Consider the following 24,049-nt stretch of genomic DNA (forward strand, 5'->3'; position numbering starts at 1 on the left):
CACCTTTGAAAATTGTGTGTACCCTTGAAAATGTGCTGCAGGAGCGGAGTAAGGAACAAAGGGTCTTGTAAACTTGCTGTTCTTCATTAATGTGACTCCAAAATCTTCCCCTCTCTTTTAGTAAAAATTCAGTCTGGTGTCTCTTAATTTTCCCACCCTCCCTGATGCTTGCCACTTTCTGTCTCAAAGAATTAACCCTAATCCCAGCATTTGAGTAATTCTGAGGGAGTAAAATAGGCCTTTGCATTAAATGGTATGGTGTTTTGGTAGTACTGTTGTGATCAGGTGTGAAGTGCCCAGAACTAGTCTCTGTGCACAGGGATCTTCTAGGCAGAGGTGAGCCACAGGAGCCTACAGAATACTCAGCATGGCTTTCCTTCTTCCCTCACTGCCTTCCCCAAGAGAAGGAAGGTCTAAGATGAAAATCGAGGGACAAAGGCTGAAGGCTGAAAATAGCATTAGACCTGACGGAGATCTGTGCAACATAGCTATGAAATACAGATATGAATGGAGGATGTATTGATGCATGGGTGTTGCGAAGGCATGTTATACCCTGTATTCCTTTCAGATAAGTAGTCATAGATGAACATTAGCGGAAGCGACAGTTGTATAGTTTTGATGCTTGGGCTTATTTTTATACACTGAGAATGAAGCTCAAGGAACTGAAAGAGAACTCCAAATCACAGGTCAGCCACAGGGAATGCCTTTCCATTTATTTATTCTGTAGTTCCTCCAGTACATATAAAGACATTGTAGTCCAGGAAAATGTCCTAATGCATTCATGTGATACAATGCTGGCTAAGGATAGGAATAATCTACAGCAACATATTAGTTTTAGCCAGAATCTGACCTTGTCTAAATACTACCATGAGATTCAAGTATCTTAGCAGAAGAGTGGCTATGAATAAATCTCTTCAGAAACACAGAATATAGAGATTTTGCATCTGATGGTACAGCAAAATAAGATCCCTATAAAGGAGTAAATTCCATCTGGTGATAGATTTCCTTATGGACAAGAGCAATGATCCCTCTAAAACAGCTTTACATGACAGTATACTCACTTAGATAGAAATTTTATTTTACTACTCATGACACAAAAGGAGGCATTATTTAATTAATTCAAACAGTTATTCAAATTTTTAATTCATAGGAAGATTTGAATTCTTAATGATGGTGATGACTCATGGTTTAAACATCCCTGAGAAGATTTCACCTCTGTCTAGCCAGTGAAAATCTGCATATATATGATCCATATCCCGCTGTCTTTCCCCTCTTTGCTGGTGGCATGTGTCCAGTGTGGGCGCAGTGGCAGACATGTTTAAGCAGCTGGGGCTGATTTCCTTTGAAAGCACAGGTAGAGGGAAAGATGCAGGAAGAGGACTGAAACCGGGGACAGGGCCACAAGCTGTGGAGAGCTGACCTTTTCCTGTGGCCCTTGGGGCAGCCATGGGAAAGTACTAAAACATAGGCCCAGCCTATACTTTCAAAGTTTTGCTGGCATAGAAATGTCAGTGAGGAGTGAGAGCCTTTTGCTGATGTGGCAATAGCAGTATAGCCCCAGTACAAATGCTGGCCCAAAAATCGATGTAGCATGTTCTGCTTAGGGGTTAGATACCAACCTCAAGGACAGAAGAACTTTTTTGAGCCTATTCCTAATTGTGCTTACCCTAGGAGGAGTTACTGGTATTTAAAAGCTATAGCTTTTAAATGCAAAAAGGCCACAGACCAAGAATTAGATGCACGTCCTCTCTCCTTTTTGTGAAGGGCTGATCGTGGCATGTGGATTACAGATTAATTAATTGATTAATTTATGCTGAGCCACAGCTCAGGTTAGTTCAATGTCTTTGCATCAACATTTAGTGTGGAGAAGTAGAACTGTTTCAGTCTGTAATATAGTACCTAAAACTGCCTTGGTACCAGATGATTAAAAAGCGGAAAATGTGACTACAGTATATAAACAGATTTTCAGGAGGGTCTGGTAATTAATGACCAATAAGTCTAATGTCTGTATCAGGAAAACCGTGGAAGGTGTAGTAAAAAGTGGACACACAAACTAATAAGGTATGATAGGAAAGAGTTATCACTAGTTTTCTAGAAGGATCTTATCCCTTGCAAATTTATTGGAGGTTTTTCTAGAGTAGTTACTAGCATGTGTGAAAAGTAGATATGGTAGTTCTGAATTTCCAAAACAGCTTTTGCCAAACACTTTTAAAAGAAACAAAACTACAAAGCAATGCTATTGTCCTTATATGAGTCTGTAACTCATTAAGAAACAGGCAACAAAGAGTTGGGTTCAGTGGCCTAAAAAATAGGCTCTCTATGCCAGCTGGGATGCTCTGTGATATCCAAAACATATGCATGAAGCTGACAGACGTGACCTGGGATTTAAGGGAAACGTGCTTGTCGGCACCATACAGGTTATGCCACACACAAAACTACATGAGATGTTTTTCTTTATACACCAAATCTCGCTCAAACTGTAGCAATAGATGATGAGTTTTCATAGGGAAGGAGATCACTGGAGTCTCCTGGAGATCAATGCTAGAGCCAGCGCTGTCCAAATTGTTCATGGGTGATCTGGTAAAGGGGATGAAGAATGACAATAGGAAATTTCAGAGGAGAAACAGAGCTTACTTCAAAATGGTGTAGAAAGATCACATTTCATAACTAGGTGACAAAATACCATCTGACACTTACTATTGATAAAAGCAAAGTGGCGTGCTTTGGAGAACAGCCTTAATTTCACATATACAGCTATAGGCAGTGAAGTAGCTAGTAATCGCAAAAGATCTTGGAGTCCTTTTGGACAGTTCTGTGAAAATGTCAGTTGAGTGTTCAGTGAGGGTGAAAGAGGCAAAAAGAGTATTATGTTGTGTTAGGAAAGGAATAGTGTAGAAAAACAGGAGAAACAGTTGTGCCGCTGTAAGAGCTGATGGTGTGCCCACCTCATGAATCCTCCTGTCTCAAAAAGGATGAGTAAAGAGAAAGCATACAAAGAAGGAAGGCAGTGATGAACAGAGATACAGAATAGCTTCTTTTCAAGGCATAACTAAATAGATTACAGCTCTTCAGCATGAAGAAGAGATTATAGGAGGGAAGAATATGATAGAGAGCTATCAAATAAAGAGTAGCAGAGAAGGTAGACAGGGGACAGTCATTCACTGTTTTCTCTACTTGTGTTACATGATGCCAAGTGAAATAAGAGGTTCAGAAGTTCAGAATAGGCAGAGGAATTTTATTCTGTGATCCATAGTTAAGCCCTGGCAGCATTTGCTACATAACACTGTGGGGACCAAAGCTCTACCCAGGTTCAAAAAGCAACCAGACAAGTGCATAGAAGAAAATTTCATCAGCAGCTAGGATACATGAGTGTATGCTTGTGGTCTGAGAAGTCCTAAAGCTGTTGATTGCTGAGAGTGCATTCTGGCAAAGCATCGCTATGTGCTTCGCCTGCTCTTCAGCAGCTTTTACTGGTCCCTGTCCAAGAAAGGATACTGAGCTGGAGGATACAGCACTCTGGCCTAGTATAGCTGTTCTTACCTTTCTAACCCATGGTTTTTCCCCTGTGAGGGAAGTGCCTATTTGATTCAATAGCTCCTCTGAGACACAGGTGATAAAAACAATAACTTGCTGCATCTGGATGTGAATTAAGCTTAAATCAGCAGTGTCCCAGTTTCCCATTATGTAAACCTGGTCATATTGGAAAGTGCTGTGAGACTGCAAGCAGGTAATACAAGTAGTACAGGATACTGATGCTAATTGTTACCTACTGATACCATTTTTGAATGCTGCATTTCTCTAAAAACATTCAGTCTTCCCATCCTCTAGTGATCCTCAGACAACTCTTGAGCTGCTTATGTTTTAGCTTGGTGTGAAAGTAAGCTCATCAACTGGAAGTGAGGGAAAATGAGCAAGATCTTTTAGACTTAATTTGGAGCCTTGTTAACCCAGCTCAGAGAAATACTCCCTTATCCACCTTCCCCCCTTTAAAAAATGTATATAATAAAACCACAATTTTAAATTTTATTAAAATTAAATATTTTTATTTCTTCAATGTGAGCTTCATAATCCCCATAGTGTTAATCTTGCTGTTGTCTGTTAACTTCAGACATTATACTTGGAAAAAAAATTTCTCCATTTGTGTTTCCTGACCTTCCAGTTCTTCAGTTTCTGGTGCCTTTTAACACCTCTGGTGCCTTTGTGGTATGGCACTAAGCTCTCCAGCTTCTCACTTGCTAAAAAACAAGTTGGCAATTCTTAATCTACTTCAAAATAAAATTTTAGCTTGCATAGATTTGTATAGTTACAATAATCTTTTTCAAACAGCAAACATACTGTAGAATCTAAGTGCCAAAGGAAGATGTAACTACTAATATGTAATTGAGAAACTGTTTCTTCATATAGGTGTTGCTTGGACTAGCTAACTGGGGAAGTTCCTGGGGAAACTGTTAATAAAATTCTCACTGTTGTTGCCTGTTCCCTTTCTCTGCTATGAGCAGCCAATGACCAAAACAATCAGTTAGGAAGTGGCCCTACATCTACCAAATTTTCATAGGCATAAATGACAACAAGCTCACCCTGTCCACCCTGGATTGGTTTTTGTTTTGGGGTTGGGCTTTGGGTTTGTTTGGGGTTTTTTGAGTGTGGGTAATTTTAATGAGTTAGAAATGTTTTCTTAGAGGAAGCTGAAATCTAAATTAAAGCAGGTGTCACATAGGCCCCAAATGAGTGCAAAGCAAAGTTAAAGTACTTTGTGGTTTGGTTTTTTTTCCATACATCTACAATATTCTTCTTGATCCTGGACAGTGATGGTGAAAGGCTGATGTGGCAGAGATTTAATGGTAGAGTGAGCTCAGTGATCCTCACTTATCTAAGCTCAAAGCCCTGCAGAAGTAGAGAGATGCATTCATTCCCTGGGACCACAAGGGCCAGCACCTGTTATTGTGGGTTTGTATTATCCATATGTTTTGGGGAAATAATCTGCCTTTCTCCCATTCCTATTAATGCAGTTAGAGGAGAAGAGAAAGGAGCTCTCACAGGATCAGCTTCTTTGAAAAGCAGCAATCCTCTTTTGTCACTGCTTCAGGATATTGAGTATTTGGGCGAAAACAAACAAACCTACCTCAAGAAAAGAAACCATTGAGTAGGAGTATTCACTCTTAAGTCAATCATCTAAGAACAACTGAGGATTTGGGGACAGAATTGCATTAATTTTATCACAAACTCACAGATGGCACAACAGAATTGTTCATTTGATGTTTTTTTCTCCCTCACTTTCCACAGTAACAGAGAAAGTTTCTTGAGAATCTAGATAATAGATTTTGAAGCGAGGTGGCCTCAGGAAAGGTATGAGTTAATTGTCTTCTTTTATGTCTGTCATGGATGGGAGAAGAGTGGTTGGAAAATCTAATGGAAATAAAATATCTGCTCTCCTGAAGATGGAAAATATAAGCATGGACAATTGAAGGGTTATTTGCTACTTGACTGCTGTGGTTAGATGGGACTGCTCACTAGGGAAGGTGTATATTGAATAGTTTCACAGTAGCAAAAGGGCTAATTATGTGGGAGGTGTCTTGGAGCAGGACAAAATGCTGCAAACACCCTTGCTGTGCCATCACCCTCACCAAAGATGAAACCATCAATCCTGCTGGCTTCTCAGCATTTCTATTTCTTCTTCTTGATTAAAAGTTGCTTTCATTTCTAAATGTGGGGTGAAAAAACAAAACAAAAACAAGACAGCAATCAGTGTAACGAAATAACACCCGCAAGTGCTGCATACCAGTGTGGTCTCGTGTTCAAGGCAATCGCTGGGACTGTCATGGCCCTGGTGGTACTACCAGGGTATCGCTGGCCATGACAAGCCCCCCACAAGGCCTCCCCATGCCCTGCCTGGTTTTATTCTGATTCCATATCTTCTCTTTGAGAGAGGAATGGTAATTTGGAAGAGAGGAAGGTATTTGGCTTGCATACTGGGAGAAGAGTCCCAGTGGTTAAAGAATTGGGGAGCAGCCCTGAGTTGGTTCTGTGGAGCTCCCACCACATTGCCACCACCCCAAGGGATGTTCCTATGTGGTGATGGCAGCTGTAGGCCCTGCAGGAGTAGGAGGCCCCAGGTCCCACTGGAGCATGCACCAAGGGACTTGGCCAGCATTGCAGGTGCTGCAATGTCAAGAAGATCAAGGTCAACACCAAGGCCAGATGGGGATGAAAGCAAACATGGAGTCTGAACCATTCTGTTGTAGCTGTGTCGCATTGTGGCTACACCCGTTTCTAACAAAAGCATTACATTTTCTATCCCCCCCCGCCCCTTTTTTTTTTTCTGTGCTTGCCTAGGACAAGGGACATCTCTACTCTCCTGCTCTTGCAGTTATGTTGGAAACAGCACACCAGACACCCTAGGCTTATTACTCAGCATTCATCCCAGCCCATATTTGTCATTTCCTCTGGCTTGGGACATTCAGCCCTGGGATGCTCTGGCGTCCCTTGGGCAGGTAAAAGTCAGTCCAGGTGGTCTCAGTAAGGCTGTGTTTCAGGTTCTTTTCTCTTCAAAGTGCTTTAGAAACAACGGGTGGTGCATCTTCTGTGAGCTTTGTTATAGTACTGAGAAGATAAAATTCCCACAGGAGGAACCTTGGGGAACAAGTCACCAAATCCATCCCTGGTATCTCCATGGCATGTCTAATAAGGTCCTGGTGTGTTAGGATGTTCTGTATTTCAGCCTGAATGTGGATAAAGTATCCTTGATAAAGGAGGTCCGAGTATTTGTTGTTGAGGGTAGCCAGCAAATTGATAGATCATACTGTGCTGGCACAGCCATCAGTAGAGCTCTATATGGAGTCTGGATATGGCAGTTTTTCATTAACTTTATTATTTCTCAGAAAGTTCACACAGGAGGGCTCAAACTGATTTTCCTTCTGTCCTGAAGGCTCCCAATAACTTATGGCTCTAGCCTTAGTCTTATATTCCTCTCCTGTTTACCTGTCCACCAGTTTGGACAGTGAGAGAAAGTTATTGGTTTGCAGTGCCTTTATAGCCCAATGCTATTTTTGTGATTCTGTAAGCAACTAAAATCCTTGAAGAGGATGTGGGAATTTTCTGTCCAATTTTTTTGACAAATATCTGTCACTTGGTATGCCTACTCATTCCCTTGTTACTGCCTACGTAGCTTTCAGTTCTGCCCCGGACAGAAATTGAAAACTCAGAGGCAGGAGAAAATCCGCTTGTCAGTGCTGACATTTAGAAGCTGGGGGTGTATCAAACAATTTGGTGGCTTTGTAGTGAGCAGCTTTTGACATTCCTGGTTCCCCCTGCCCCTTGCTCCTGTCCCTGCCCTGTGCTTCATTGTTGCTCCTCAGTTTTACTGCTAAGATTGTTAAAAATAACTTTTTCTTGATGCTTTACTTCTGAAAGAGATGGCAGATAGAGAGTAGCTTATATCTGCCAGACCAAACAAGTTCAAGTATATGGATCCAGTGGTGCAATGCAAGATAACAAACTGCTTTGTCTGTGCCAAGCTAGATTAGCTCCCTCAAGCTATTGAGGGCCCATTGTGCCAAGCCTTGTCCATATACACACAACCCTGGTGATCTCTGACCAAAGCACGTGCACATAACCAGAGACAACCTACTGTCAGATGAGGAGGTGACAGGTGAAATGGCCAGTTAGGCTGGTTGGACAGTTGCTGCATACTGACCCAGGAAACTATAGGCCAGTCAGCCTCACCTCCATCCCCGGAAAGGTGATGGAGCAGTTCATCCTGAAGGTCTTCTCCAGGCATGTAGAGTACAAGAAGGTTATCAGAAGTAGTCAACATGGATTCACCAAGGGAAGAGCATGCTTGACCAACCTGATAGCCTTCTATGATGGCATGACTGGCTGGCTGGATGAAGGGAGAGCAGCAGATGTTGTTTACCTTGACTTCTGTAAGGTGTTTGACACTGTCTCCCATAGCATCCTCATGGACAAGCTAAGGAAGTGTGGGTTGGATGAGTGGACAGTGAGGTGGATTGAGAACTGGCTCAACAACAGAACTCAGAAGGTCGTGATCAATGGGGCAGAATCTGGTTGGAGGCCCATAACTAGTGGTGTTCCCCAGGGGTCTGTGCTGGGTCCAGTCCTGTTCAACATATTCATCAATGACCTGGATGATGGGACAGAGTGTTCCCTCAGCAAGTTTGCTGATGATACCAAGCTGGGAGGAGTGGCTGATACACCAGAAGGCTGTGCTGCCATTCAGCGACACCCGGACAGGCTGGAGAGCTGGGCTGAGGAAAACCTCATGAAATTCAACAAGAGCAAGTATAACGTCCTGCACCTGGGGAGGAACAACCCCATGCACCAGTACAGGCTGGGGGCTGACCTGCTGGAAAGCGGCTCTGTTGAGAAGGACCTGGGAGTGCTGGAGGACAGCAGGCGGATACTGAGCCAGCAACGTGCCCTTGTGGCCAAGAAGGCCAGTGGTATCCTGGGCTGCATTAAAAGGATTGTGGCCAGCAGGCTGAGGGAGGTTATCCTCCCCCTCTACTCTGCCCTAGTGAGACCACATTTGGAGTACTGTGTCCAGTTTTGGGCCCCCCATTTTAAGAAAGACAGGGAACTGCTTGAGCAAGTCCAGCGGAGAGCTACCAAGATGACCAGGGGGCTGGAGCATCAACCTTATGAGGAAAGGCTGAGAGACCTGGGTTTGTTTAGCCTGGAGAAGAGAAGACTGAGGGGGGATCTTATGACTACTTATAAATACCTGAAGGGTGGGTGTCAAGAGGATGGGACCGGACTCTTTTCAGTGGTGCCCTATGACAGGACAAGGGACAATGGGCACAAGTTGGAACACAGGAAGTTCCACCTGAATATGAGAAAAACTTTCTTTACTTTCAGTGTGACAGAGCACTGGAACAGGCTGCCCAGAGAGGTTGTGGAGTCTCCTTCCCTGGAGACATTCAAAACCCACCTGGATGTGTTCCTGTGTCCCCTGCTCTAGGTGTACCTGCTCAAGCAGGGGGGTTGGACAATATGATCTCCAGAGGTCCTTTCCAACCCCTACCATTCTGTGATTCTGTGACTGCATGTCACCCAGTAGCTAGATGTCCCACTGCCCATGCAATGATGTTGACAGTGTTGTCCTATAGGTAGGCACTAGCTGAAGCCAGAAAAGACATCAGTGATATTGCTAGGATGTTGAAAGGAAACAGTGTGTGGTGAGAATTGTATCTGTCACTTCAGGCACAGGTATGTGGGTGTTATTCTGTACCCACGTTCTCAGGCTGAAGATATTATTGGTAATTGTATGGCACCAGTGATGGAGATACTTATTTTTGCCTGCATCTAAGTAAGTCTTTCTGATTAAGACCTCTCTGTGGTAACATATGGTGTCATTGTTTGGCAGATTGCAGAGATCACCACTTTGGGTCAGGAAAACAAAAAATCTGTTTGTAACTGAAGCTAGTGCAGACTGTGTTGGATTGCTTGGGTAGCCTTACATGGAAAAATGTCATTTTGTGTCTGTGAGGCCATCTCTGTGTGTGCTCACAGGCGAGGTTGCATGTGTTGCTCTTAGTAGACCTACTTTACCTTCAGGTGGGTGTCAGGCAGCCATCAGCTGTGACTGCTGCCTCAGCAGCTCGCTGTTCTGCCTGTGGCTGTGCTCCCTGACTCGAACTAGAGAGTCTCCTAGGCTTCTTCCTCATTTCTGTGAGAGGCTGAGTAGCTCTTGATCACAGTTCTCCACTTAACTTTGGTGTTAGGTCATACTGACTGCATAACAGAGGGTGAATATGATCCTGGTAGAGAACAGTACAGCTATAGGGCTTCCTTTGGGTTGACTTGAAGGTGGAATTCATGTGGGTGGCTTGAGCAATTACTGCCTTTAATTCGTGCCACAAACATTTTTCCAAAGGTCTTTATCAGTGCTGGAGGCATAGCCAAGCAGAAATAAATGTGACCATGAGCTGCAGCTTGTAATGAGTGCATACATTTGAAGTCAGTCATTTTATTTCACGCTAATGTCTCAGAATGTGAACTGTGGCAGGTAGACACTCCACCTGGCAAGATCTTCTGCTGGGGTGCCAACATTTGGAGCAGGGTAAAAAGGGCAACTGAAGGTCAGCAAAATACACTTCATGTTATGAATCAGCAGCTTTTGTTCTGCAGAGAGGTAGATGAAGAAGTCTTGACTGAGGCTTTGGTTTTAAGCTCACATAATGATGATCCTCTTTTTCCGTAGAAGTTGGCATTGAACTTGATGTAATCTTCTGATAAAATACTGAAAACTAAGGTCTTTGACCTGGCAAACTGACAGCCTGAAGGAGTATCCCATGGGAGCCAGTGTTCAAGCAAATAGGGCTGGGAAGATCAGGGAAAAGTTGTGAATTTCAGTACATTTGGTGAGACTGCCTTTAAGCTACTTATCATTTATGAGTAACTCCAGTCCTGGGATAAGTCATACAGCCTCATATCCTTGTATCTGCTAGCATTATAAGGCTGCCCTGTACTTGGTGACGAGTTATATTCCCAGAGTGCCCTGGACTCTCATCAGGATGGTGCTGCATCAGGCTATAAACATCAAAGCAGGATCTCTCTATAAATGCATTTGGCATTATTTAGTTGGCTGCAGGAAGGTTATACACTTGCATATAAGTCTCTTCCAGGCTGTATTGGAAAAGTCTTCACAGAATATTTCCAGCCAGGTTTTGCTTTGAAAGCTGCTGCAGAGCAGTGGCTTTCACAGGTTTATATTGCTTTGAGTCATTTGCCTGTTTAAATACCGCATCCAGTACAATGCTGTAAACAAGTGAGCAAACAGCCACATAGCTACAGTTCCCAGGAGGGAATGATCTGTTAAAAGGGAAAAGTGCTTGTTTGGTCACAGCTGAATTAGTAATATTCCTATAAATTTCTTCTTTAGCGTTGTGTAACATGTTTGGGAATGTGGCAATAAGAGATGTTGAAATGGGGAACAGACTTAGAGGAGTAGAAATGGAAGGAAGCCAAGCCAAAATACACAGTGAGCCTTTTCCAGAGACAGGTCAGCAGTGATCCAAGTGTATTCCCACAAAATGGAAGTTCAGAAGGGAACCGTAAGCAGTGGAAAATATTACATGCTCAACTTTTGTTATGAACCTCAGTCACTCCAAGTTCATTGCAGAAAAAATGTTCCTAGAGTTTAAAGCCCCTTCTTACTCTTCTTTTCCCTTTTTCTTCTCTTACGTTTAAATATTTTTGCATTAGGTAGGCTAAAACTAGGAGAAAAAAAAATGTACTGTTTTTCTAGCATAGGAAACTTTAACAATAAAAACACTTCAATCTTTTAATCTATAGCCTTTGTCAGGATAAAACATTCATGCCTCCTTAGGAGGAAGGCAGCTCAAAGGAAAAAAGTTTTGTGGAGTATGTTTCCACTTGGCTTTATCTTTGTTTTAAGCTTGAAAATTACTTGCTGCCTTGCTGCTTTCTACCATCTTTGCAGATATAGACACCATCCCTCTCTAAAAACAGCTGCCCAGGCAAGGGCAGGCAGCTCCTCTGTGAGCAGCAGTAGGGGAACCGCCTGGCCTGAATTTTCACTTTTTGTTCTCAGCTGAACATATTCGCTGGAGGGGACATCATGCGAACGGTAAGACAGTCTAGGTGTAGCTGTTACACTCACAACTCAAGCTGGCTTTTCCCACGTACTCTTGGCCTGGTAGTTGCTGTTTCTATTTGAGACCTGGAGAAGGGCATACGTACCCCAAAAAGCTCAACCACTGCATCAGATGCGCATGCTGGCCTAATAAAGACTGTTTACAACCTTGCCTCTTCTTATTATATCTTGCTTGTTTGAGATGCGCTACCTCCTGTCAGCCAGCCAACCATCTGGTGATAATCTTTCAGCAGAAGGTGAGATGTTTTTGTTAGCTTTATTTGTGTGTGTATGTATAGACTGTCTGTTATCATTATTTTGAGTTCTTTGGTGTCCTAGTGGCTATGTGTTACCCCAGCAAGGAGATAGTATCAGTGACCATTTACAGTGATCCCCTGTGCTTGCACAGTCCTATAAACAGCTTTCTGTGAGTAGGTTCCCATGAAGAAGACTTTGTGATGTTCATTGATATTTAGCTTGTTTTTCATTGTAAAACTATTATTTCCTGTGTGCATATCTGGTACCAGTGTGTTGGTATCTAATCACAAACTAGATGCAAACTGTGCTTTTCTTTTGTTTGGAAGCAGACAGAAGCTATTAGGAAAAATTAGAGAGCAGCCTGCTCTACAGCTCTGGTATTACAAAGAGAAAAGAGAACCTGGTAGTACTAACAGCACCCAACTCCTGGCACTGATTACACTCCTAAGTCATGAACTAGACTCCTTAACATTATTAATGGAGAGAGACAGAGATGCTTACTCTATCTAAATTACACTCCTGCTCTAAATCCCCTTCTCAATAAACTGGCTGACTCTCTGGAGGTGCATCTGTCTCTCCATCTTACTATTACCTACAAAGAACCTGAAAGACTTGTGGTAGGTATTAGCAGTTAGGTCATATGAATATCCACCTCTGCCTCAATTTCTCAGTTAACGAAATCCTGTATCAGGCTTGTTTGTGAGGTTTTATTACTGTTCTTCAGAAAGCAGACTAGACATCTTTGTGGGTTGCCCCTGCTCATGATCTCCCCCCAAAAAACAGGTCAGAAAACCTTCTCCCCTTTCTGCCATCTGTGGCTGGTCAAGTTACCCATCTCTGTTTTCTTATCCCACTGATCAATTATTCTCTTGGCCCAGACAGACCATTATATGTTGTACACTTGTTAAAGTGCTTCCAGCCTGGAAGCCTCTGTGATTACCTTATATTGAAACTGAAATAAAAGAGGGGAGAAAACGTCTTCCTAAGGCTGATCTGAACAATCCTGGAAATTCAGCTGAATCGAAACTTGAGATAGGGAAATACCCTTTGCAGGCCAGTCATATCTAGATATCTAGATGGTCAGCCATGTTAGTGCTCTTGTCCCTGTTCTGCTACCATGGGAGATCTGAGATCAAACTCAGTCTTCTGGTTCATAAAGGACTAAATAAGGGAATTTAACAACTGCCAAATTCATCTTGCCATATAGTTAACTGAGCCCTTTCCCACCCTGCCCTTCAGTGATTATTGTACAACTCCTCTCTCCAGGCTTTTACCGTGTGGAATTAGGTGTGTGATGCCCCGTTGCTTGGGTGGCTGCTCAGCCATGCTGAGGACATGGGAACCATGACTCTTTGCAGTGTCATCTCTTCCCAGCTACTGCCACAAGGAACTTGTTTTTAACCTTGGTAGAAAGCTCCCCTTATCCCAGCTGCGGGGATTCAGCTTTTTCTTGATGTAGCTGGTTTACAGTTATTGCTTTCTGTACCTCTTGGCTATGCTTTTTTTTCACGGTTCCTTACATTTTGATCTATTCCTGCTTTTAAATGACATGTTGCTAGTGTTCAGTGTGTGATGTGACCAGAGGTGTGTTTTCCTGAAAGACATACACTAAGAAGGGCTTGTTATTTGCCTATTTGAATTACACACAGTGGGGTCTCTAGCTGCTCTGGAGAGCAGCTTCCCAGCTGCATGCTGAGTCTGTCATCCTACCACCTCTTCCAAGGAAAGAGAGAGGAGCTGCCCTCATTAGATCTCATGGAAAAGTAAACTCTGGCTGTTGGAGAACCCAGGTTATTTCAAAAGCAAAAATGTCCAGTTAGGGTGAAAGGCCTGAAATTCTATTTCACAGAATGGCAAACGAAGAAAAGCATTAACTCAGATTCATTTTTGTTTTGCTGATCAAAATATTTTGGAATAATATCTTGTACAGAGTAGGAATACTTTGTTCTAGTTCAGGTCAAAGTGAGCCTGTGTCCCCTCTGCTGTTGCAGTGCTCCGTGAAATTTACAGTTTGACAGTCTCATGCTTCAATTCTGTATAAGCATGGCTCTCCGGCTGACTTGCATTTCTTGTGCTAACCTATGATCAAAATTCCCATGAAATGCAGCATTGATCTGACCACAATTTGTTGGTAAAATGCATCAGAGTAAAATGGGAACTAATGCTTCATCCTGCAGCTCCCCAAGCCTCAAAAATCAGAAAGACCAAGCAGTTTAATTAAAAGAACAGAGATATGTATGATTTAAGTCAGCTTACCTCTTAGATTTTTTGGTTTTCCCACAAATAAAAGTAAAAAAAGAAAGATGAAGGTATCTTTCACATGGTGGGAATTATTTTTGCTGAAAACTGTTGATGAAAAAATATCCTCCCAGCTATACAGCCACTCATCAAGCATCTTGTGTCTCAAATGCCTTCAGTTTGCCATTCAGCCTTGCTTCCAGCTCACAGGTACTTTTTTTTCCAGACAGCCTACAGCCTCACTGACCTTCTCCTTGTTCTGGAGGATCTGAAAATGGATATTTGTGGCAGAACAGGCTGCCAAAAGAGATCACAAGAGATCACCACAGCTGACTTTTGTTTTGTTTTGTGTTGGTTTTTTTGTTTTTGTGAGTTGCAGAACTTCAAAAAGTAACAGCTTCCTGAAATCTTTCTCACAGATCTTAAAACAAAAATAACAAAACACCCCACACACCAACACCACGCCACAAAAACAAACCCAAAACCCAACAAAAACAAAAAAACCCAAACCATAAACAAACTCCACAGGTGTGCATGAGCATGTATAATATGGAAAAAGAATTAAGTATGCTCTCCAAGGTCATGTTAAAAGCAGAAGTGAGTAAAAACTAGTTAACATGTGGGTTCGCCTTTGCTTTTTTTATCTGTGGATCCCACCCCTGGTAACACATACAGCTCATGGAGTACAAATTATAGGCACTGGCGTTCATGTGGAAAATCTGTATGGCCAAAGCATCTCGAGAAACCACAGTTCCTGCTGGGTGAGTTAAGAGTCTGTCTTGAGGGAATGAGGGATTCAAAACTCCTCATGCAGGTGAGTGTAAATCTCTTCCTCCTTTCATGGGTTTAGCTTTACTGGTGGTTTTAATTTCCATTTACAACCATTCATTGGAATGAAATGAGAGTCTCAAAGTGCCGCTGCATGGTTCATTAACCCCAGGGTTTTTGACAGGCTCTTTCCTTGCCGTGGTTTCTCTGGATAGCTTGGCTCACTAGAGTGATCCTGAACCTGCTGCCAGTCTTGCCTGCATCCACGGTGTAAAGGGAAGGTGCAGCCGGTGTCAGTTTGCATTGGGAGCAATATCTCATGGCTTCTGAGTCATGCTGTAAAGCCCAAAGGGGCTTTTCTTGCATTGCTTTCCCCTGTACCAAGCCTTTTCCCAAAGCAAGAACTCTGGGCATGTTAAACTCGAGATTTTTATTTACTTTTTCATAATAGTAATGAATTGAAAGTGTTTCTGCATTATGTAATCACATAATTATGGGGGGTTTATGTTGGGTTTGGGGTTTTTTTTTAAGCCTAGAAACTAGAACCCTGAGTGCTGTCGTGAATTTATCCCTTGAAAATCAGTACAGCCCATAAGAAGGAGATGGGATGATGATTGGTTAAAATTAGTCTCCCCCTGAGCTTCTGGCAAAGGATTGCAAAGTGTAATTTATGCAGCAGGCTTTCTAATCCACCAGGCTTCAAAAATGTAGTAAAAATATATTAGTAATATAGACACACGTGGCTGACGTTAACTGCCTCTGTTGCATTTTTTCCAAAGGAAAAAAAATCCCTTTTGCTTCAGCAAGCAATGAAGGTCATCTTAAGGATGAAGTCCAAAACAGGTATTTCAGCTTGATCAATTGGTCCTTTGGGAAAAAGCTTTTGTCTTCAAGAGCCAACAGAAAAATTGCCACAAGCACCCTGAATGTCTACTGAAGACAAAACCCAAATCTTGTGTGAGATGCAGGAGTATTGCTGCCTGCAGTCAGCGGGCCTCATGTCTTTGTTATTGTAGGCTGTAAAACACAAACATCTGGCCTGCATAGGTAGACATGGAACAGTGCTGGTGCCAGGACTGCTCTACGGTTTGAGGGACTGTGCCTGACCTAGTGAGGAGATGTATTACCTCACTGTGATGGGCAGCCAGGTACAGTCAAAAATTACGAACTTCAACCCATATAAGGCTTTTAATAATTCACAAAAATGGCTTTGTCTCTTGCCCAGAATGGTTGCAATTGCCTCAGTGCGCTTTAAGTCTTACAAAGCATAAAAGCCCCAGCAGTCGGTGCTGGGTTGTGGTGCCAGGTCCCATGGCTGGTAGAGGAAGAGACACCCCCAACACTCCTCTGGGGTCTCCCTAGTACCTTAGTACCTCCTCGCAGGCTGAGATGCTCCTTGGTTTGCTCACCTGCAGTGAGTCCACATGGTTGCCCAGAGCCCATCTGTCTGATAACGTGGCAGCCACTGCCAGGGCAGTTTGCCCACATTACTGCAGGCTTGGGGCCATCTGAGGATGGACAGTGTAACTCTGCATAAAACCCTTCCTATGAGGCAGGGATGCCATATGTGGTTGCTAGCAACCACTTCACATGCCAAATGAAATTCCTTAGCAGCAGAAAACAGAATGTTATCACAGCATGCCAGCTATATATCCAGATATACAGGGTACTTTGTCAGCCTCATGTAGGGCTTGTGGAGTGAAGTTCTGGAGTTGTGAGGTGTTCCTGTTAGCCAAAACAAGAGGCAAACTTGTATTCTGTGCAAGCCTTCTATTTTTGGAGGGCAATCATTCATTTTATTTTAAAAAAATATTTTGCTTAGCCCCTTGTTTTGCTTTCTGGAAATGGCTCAGCAATCTGAGCCTTATCCATGCAAACCTCCACAGAAGCAAAACTTGCTAACTTATGAAGGCTGAAGGCTTTGCCTTACCCAGAGTGAGTTGTCTTTGTGCTACTGAAGTCAGTAACAGTATACACATGCACATCTGCCGAGCATCTTGTCCACAAGTATTTGCAATAAGGTGGCAGTGATATTTATTTCATAGAACAAGATTTTTTTTTTTTAATTCGTCTTCATATCAAGATACAGACTTCAGGAACTGCTTCTCATCCTCTATGTCTGAGTCTGTGCTCACACGAGAGCTATCCATGAGTGCGACCAGACAATTGGGCATCAGGCCAATAAAGTTAATATTTTAGAAAAGGACATATCAGGCAATATAAACTGCCCTCACAAGGAAAGTTTACATACCTAAAATGTCAAATGCTTTTTAATCTTCTGCCTCCCCATGTAATGCCAGCTTTCTCCAAGAGAATCAAGGCTCCTAAGCCATCTTTTCCAACTGTACATTATTCTTACGTATCTAGCTGGGAGACAGACTGTGTAGTTGCTGGCCTGTCTCAGATGGGCATATCAAGTAATTATTAGTCTCTGTAAACAATTCACAATCAGCTAAAAGATTTTTGTTTTAATTTTATGCATGACAAATGAATACATTAAACTTTAATCTCTTTCTAGCAGTTTCATAAGCAGCAGAGGAGCTAACATTAAACACATTATGAATTGGTCTAAATCCTCTAATGCTGGAGGTTGTGAAGAACTAAATTTTCCTTTACTTGCCATATCCTGCTCTTTCTAGACCTGAACGAAACATCACACACGAAGGTGATTGTGATTGTGCTCAGCTGGGAAGCAATACTAAAAGAGTGTGCTAGATTTTTCTTGGTTCCACCTACATTCACTACCATTCCCAGATATATATTTTTTTTTCTCCTCCTTTGGCTCATGCTGCCTCTCCGCTGGGGTTTGTGGAGTTCCTTTAGAAATTAGCCCATGCTGCAGTTGCCAGAGAAATGCACTTTCTCTCTAGATTCATGGTTTGCTGGTTTGTTTTTGTTTGTTTGTGGTTTTTTTTGTTTGGTTGGTTTTTTTGTTTTTTGTTTGTTTTTTTTTTAGCATGTAGTAATATGTGCATGCCTGGGGACTCACAAAAACCTGAGGCCTCTCATTATATGTTCCTCTGCTCCTGTTACTGATGCACAGAATTTAAATGCTGGCTGTATGTTTTTTACTCTCATGAAACCTCCATTGCCATACTGACTTCCACCTCAATGTCATCTGTTTTAAGTGGGGCTTTTTCCTGCAACATCTCTATGGCTCAAGTCCTTGTTTAGTTTGCTCTGAAAAGCTGCTCCCATTCCCACAGTACCTTTTGGAAGCTAAAACCCAGTGCTATGCAGGAGTTAAAATACAGAGCTCTGTGTTGTATTCAGGACCATAGCAATCAACTCACAGAGGCAGCTTCATTAGAGACAGATGCTTCTGGGACAAGGACTATGTTTCTGGTACTATATATATGCATAGTACTATGCCTGTAATGCTTTTCTTTGTCTCACCTTCTCATTGTATTTGCAAGAACTTACAATACTCTTATTTTTAACATTAGTGGCCTATTTCTAAGACTTCTGTTATACAGGATTTCAGCAGGTGATAGTCCCAGGTGTGATGCCTTGCAGGTTAATACTTCCTACCTATGCAAACTTAACTTCTCAGGTTTTTAAAATGTCATTTTAACAATATTGACACATTAAGACAGCTTAATTGTAATTCCTTGGTTATGAAGTAATGCCATTCAAATCACAGCTGTCACAAAGCATACTAATCATATCGTGATCTAATGTCTGTCATTATCCTCAGCTAGTTTCCCATAGGTATTAAATTTAGAGGTTACACATGAGATCATATATTATATTCTTTAAGGAGATCTGGATAGTGACAAAAGTAATGTCGACAGTGTCTACATCAGAGTCAACATCATCAAATACTCCCAGGCCAGATTTGTACTGTGGATTTAGTGTTTGCTTGCATGTACTTGTGCGTGCAATTTTGGGCTGTTTTCATTCTGCCTTTTCTGTCAGAAGTTTTAAAAAATGTTTATTTTTTTAAGAAGTTTTCTAATATTAAAACCAGACAGTAACGGAGTGTCTATAATATTTCTTTACTTGCTGGCAATTTGTCTTTTCTTTTGGTGTACTCTTGTTTACATTGGGTTTAACACTATGTGGAACTTGGTCTAACTGCAGGTTGCCACTAGAAGAGGCAGCCCTGCTCCCCCTCCATTCCCTGTTGTGCACAGTCTGGTTATGGTAAATGGCTTGTAAATGTCTGGTCAAGGCAGGAACTGGTTCAGTGAATGGATTCAACACCAGGCGAACCCCCCACAACAGCAAGTAGCTCTGTGGGAGATGAGCGAGCTGGACTGATGGAGCTGGGCCGATGCATGGGAGGATGGCAGATGCTGCAGCCCCACCAGGGGATAGGAAAGGAGCTGGCCTTCCACTCTTGGCGGCTGCCCACGATTACAACATGTCAGCTTTCATGCAGAGCTGTCCTCCATTTTCTTCCTCTTTATGGGAAATATTTCCCATTTTCAAGGTTTTCTCATCCCCTGCACTATAAAGTCTTTAAATGAAATACATGTTCTGATATGTTTTCAGCCCAAGGACAGGTATTCCATTTCCATAGGCAATTGCGAAGTTTTTGTTTCTCAAGTCTTTATTTCTCCTTACAGGGAATAATCTACCCTGTGTATGCCTTAAGTTTTACCCATCTGTGTACCACATGAATCAACTTTCTCTGCAAAATCTTTATTTTAGATTCAGATGTCACATTAATCAGTGCCGTCATGTCCTGTTCATAATAATCATCTCATCTAAATCCAACATAATATTCCAGTCAGTGGACGTATCTAGCCTTGAATTCTGATATTTTTTTCCTTTCCATAGATGAAATTTCTTTTATTTGGAATATTTGCGCTTTGGACTGGTCTTGGGTATATACTTTTCCTTTTCACAGACTGATGTGAAAATGTCTGGTTTTCCTGCAGACAGAGGAGTTTTTTCCAACAGCTGGACACTCTGCATATCTGTGCTTGCTCCCACGTGTGCTACGTACCTCCTGCAAGGTTGGGCTGTGCACAGACTTTGTAGAATAAGAACACTGAGCTGCCTGTGCTACTTGCTGTCTAAGGGTCTGTCCACCAAGATCTGATGGGTACATTCTGTACATCTAATTAATATTTATGTTTCTTCTAAGTTTAAATCTAGAAAGTTTTTTAAAGTTCTGGATTTCTGATCCTCAATAAAACACTGACATGACTAAAAGACTTCGTAAGCAGTCCAGAACAAAGTGTTTGACTGCACAACTGACATCTTTTGTTTCTCTGTAAAGTTATAGCTACTAAATACCTCTCTAATGCCCAAGAGATGGAAAAATTACAAAACTATGGCTGCGTTATCCATTTTTTGTTTGGTTGTGGGTTGTTTTGGGTTTGGTTTTTTTTTTTTTGGAAGACTGTGCCCTGTTACAAAAAGGATATGTCCCTGTTCGAATCTTTATTTGTTGCACTCCTGGAAATTTCAGGATGCAATGTTAAATAGCCCATGTTCCTTGCACGTTATGTTTTTTCCTTTGGTTTCTTTCTTTTAAAAGGCTTTTGTCTATCTCTACTCCAACTCTGCTAACTAGGCAGCATGGTTAAGTGCCAGCTAATGAGAAGTGAGCACCAGAACTTATGACTTATGGGGACTGTTGATACAACCAAGAAACATTAGAAGAAAGTGCCAAAAAGGGAAAGAAAGCAGAGCATGTCTACCTTCAAAGGCTCTAGGTCAAAGCTCTGTATGACTAACTAAACTGGTTCTTCTAGACTGCTGCATTTCAGCCCAAGCCCTAAAGGCTGGATAGCCTTACAACTTCTAAAAGGATTTGGTAGCTCTGCTATTGATTTATGGAGGTCAAAAGCAAAAATTTGCTTATGTTTGCCTCTGAACTTGCAAGGCACTTGATTAGCTTTCTAGGAATGGGTGTCACAGTTTTTCCTAAGGATCAGATAAAAACTGAGCAAAGATTTCATTGTTCAGCTTCCTGTACCAGCACTCGCATGGCTCATGCCCATGTCTGTTACTATATATTATGACTTTAAAGAGTGACTTGAAACTAGTAAAAATAGGGGCAGTTTCCATAAAGCAGTGCTGTCTTGCTTTTCCACTGAACAGACCCAAAAATACTTTGGCTCATGTTAGATAACACAGTGGAAGAGAAAATGCTTTTTCTTTGATCCGTAGAGTTTGAACTGCAATGTAAACCAGATGGAAAAATCCCAGCAGATAATTTTCCCTTCTTTTGACCGTTGAGGGCCATCAATCCAACCACATGAGCTCAGAGAGCCCTTGAACAGCTATAGCATATTTACAGAATTAGTTGGACTGAGAATTTTATTGTTTGAACACAGTGGCTGCATGGAAATAATTTAATGATATACCTATCATATTGTCTAAGGAAAGGCTGAATTGTATAGAAGACCTTTCACTCTAACGTGGATCCGAGACAGGATGACTGGGGCCAGGAAATCAGAAAGTTTGTGGAATTCGTAGTTTGACGTGCTTTATTTTTAGTTGCCCTAAACACTGTAGGCAGCTCAGTGCTTCAATGTCTGCTGTACTTCATAATTTTTGTCTTACCCTACTGCAAACAATTTTAATAAAATATGTATTAAATTAATCCCAGTTTTACCGAAACAGTTTCAAAAGAACATAAAACAAATTGTAAACTGAAGTGGAACAATCCTGAAATACAATAAGCTTGTAACAGGCTGTTTATCAGACACATATGTTTCACCTTTATGTTTTATGTGATGAATAGATTTCATACAGATCCATCTATGCTGCAGAAAAAATACTGCTAGAGAAGCAAGAACACACTGATAAGCATTGTGTAAATGCTTAAATCACCTAATGAGCATTCTTTAAAATGTCTCCATTTAAGACTGGTCTAGACTGGCATTTACTTTTGACTTTCTTAGCACTTTGGTTATTTAGGTATACTTCTACGGCACCAATGCTAAAATCTGTAGTAGTGTTCTCATTGTCAGTCTCCGGTCAAAAATGAAGAGCAAAGTCTCACATTGCTTTGGTTGTGTCCAGGATCTCTCACACACCCCTTCCACTTCATCAGACACCTGCATCCTAAAATCAGGCTCTGCTGAGGTATTTACACAAAACGGCACATCATGAAACCCACAAGGAAAGTTTAGGAAAGATAGTTTTATGGAAAACTTTTATATAAAGGGGTACTTTGGAGAAAGCTGTTGATGTCTGGTCTGTCTCTGCTGTAGCTGTCTAGCCACACCTGTCATTTTCTGATTAAAGATTCTGCCAGTAAAGGCATTGACTCCATTTCAGTAGCAGGTATGGATTTCTGTTGGTCTCAGTAGTGACCAGCAAAGGGAGGAGACCCCTGTTTTAACAGATGAGTCCACCAGAGGTAGGGAGACTGTAGGCTTATGCTGCTGCAACTCCGCTGTTTTTAGTGGATTTACTGCAGTACTGGCATGAACCAGCGTGAAAAGATTCAAGGCCAGACACAATCCTGCGTCGTGAAAATACTTCAGTTCGACAAACATTTTCTGTGGTACGACTGTTTGTTGGCAGCACAGACACTTCAAATCTTGGAGAGATGATCACAGGCAGGTAGATGTATGACATTACAGAAACTGCGATGCTTCGCACTTCAGGGTGGTGTCTATTGTCTTTGCAGGAAGAAAAAAAAATCTTTGCTTTGATAAAGCTTTCTGATTGAAATTCTGTAGAAAGCTTGCTCACCTGGAATGGCTGCTGCATGCTCTGGCGTTAAACTTGTCAGTGCAGGGAGAGCTGCATTCCCACATACAAGCACATTAAATAACTCCTCTTCCTTTAAAGTGATCTTAGCATTTATTTTGGAGACTCATTTGATTATGTTCTTAGCGCTGTTGATCTTAGCCCTTCAAAATTCTTGTTAGTGTGTAGATTGCAGAATTTGACCTTTTTCATTAAGAAAGTAAATTTGTCCTGCCTAGATCCTGAGAGATATTTAAGAAAGCAGTCTGTATTCCAGTAAACCCTGTTCTGCTTAAGTAGATGCAAATGACTCTCTAGCAGGTGGTTTAGTGATCTAGTACAGCCAACATTTGCATACCTATTTTGGGCTAAGTTACTGCTTTGTGACTGCTCTTGTCCTTGCAAGTGGGGTACAGTTTTGAAGATGCTGCATATGAATGCAGGACTTTGTTCTGAAACTGTGCGAGCCAACTGGTTTGTTAGCTTGAACAAACACTTTAGCAACTTGCTCAGTCCTTTGGAGTACAAAAACTGGAGATTGAGATGGATAATTTTTCCAGAGAAAACCATGGATAAAGCTTAGAGCTTAAAAAAGAAGTTTAGGCCCATGTTTGTTATTGAATAGCTGAGTGATACCACAAACCCACTGGAAGAGAAGGCAACTGCATTGTCTCTAGTTATCTTATAAGAGATATATGCTCATATGTATGCTTGGCAATACAAAGTTAGTTTTGAACAATAAGAAAGGATTCAGAATGAGGATAATTTCAATTTCAGTCAAGATTTCTGCAATTGTTACCCTAAGACTGAGTTACAATTTGGGAAGTGCTTTACCCAGGTGTTTAAATGAAAAAAGTGAAGCCTGATGGTAGTTTTTCCACACTGGGATTACACGGAAAATATAAGTTTATTGGTTTGTTTTTCTCTTGCAAAATCCAGGTATTCCTAGGTTTGCTGTGAAGAACACCAGGTAGCATTTCAGCTGGACTGCCAGAGAGGGCAAAGAGAGGAGGCAGATGTGCAGCATGAACAAAACATGCAAGGTTTCTCATACTCTCACATTTCTTTCAGAAAATGTTGATCCCCCATTCTTCTTCTTCAGGTTTGGTACTCAGAATGTCATGATCAGACAGTGGTTTTGAGGTTTGTCAGAAAGCTTTTGGTGGTTTTTCTCTTCAAGGTTATAAAACTATAGTACATGACAATTCATTTGGAGGCTGAGGTTTTTGCCAAAGTCCTAGCCTATATTGCAGTTCAGTCCAGGGAGGCTTTGAGATTAGTCACTGCATCTTTGCGGCTTTCTGTCAACACTGAGTCCCTAAACTGCAGTTCATTTTTTATCCTTCCCATTGCTGCAGTTGTTGGGCACCAAATTCCATGGACAGTTACAAGGGGACAGCTTAATGAGGAGTGGTGGTCACTGCAAGCTCCTCTCTGTTGCATTTCAGTTTGCTTCCTTGTTCAGGTAGGGATAAAGGCATTGAAATATGGCAAAGAGATATGGATTCTGCT

This window comes from Phalacrocorax carbo, chromosome 2, assembly GCF_963921805.1.
Source record: "Phalacrocorax carbo chromosome 2, bPhaCar2.1, whole genome shotgun sequence".
Taxonomy (NCBI): Eukaryota; Metazoa; Chordata; class Aves; order Suliformes; family Phalacrocoracidae; genus Phalacrocorax; species Phalacrocorax carbo.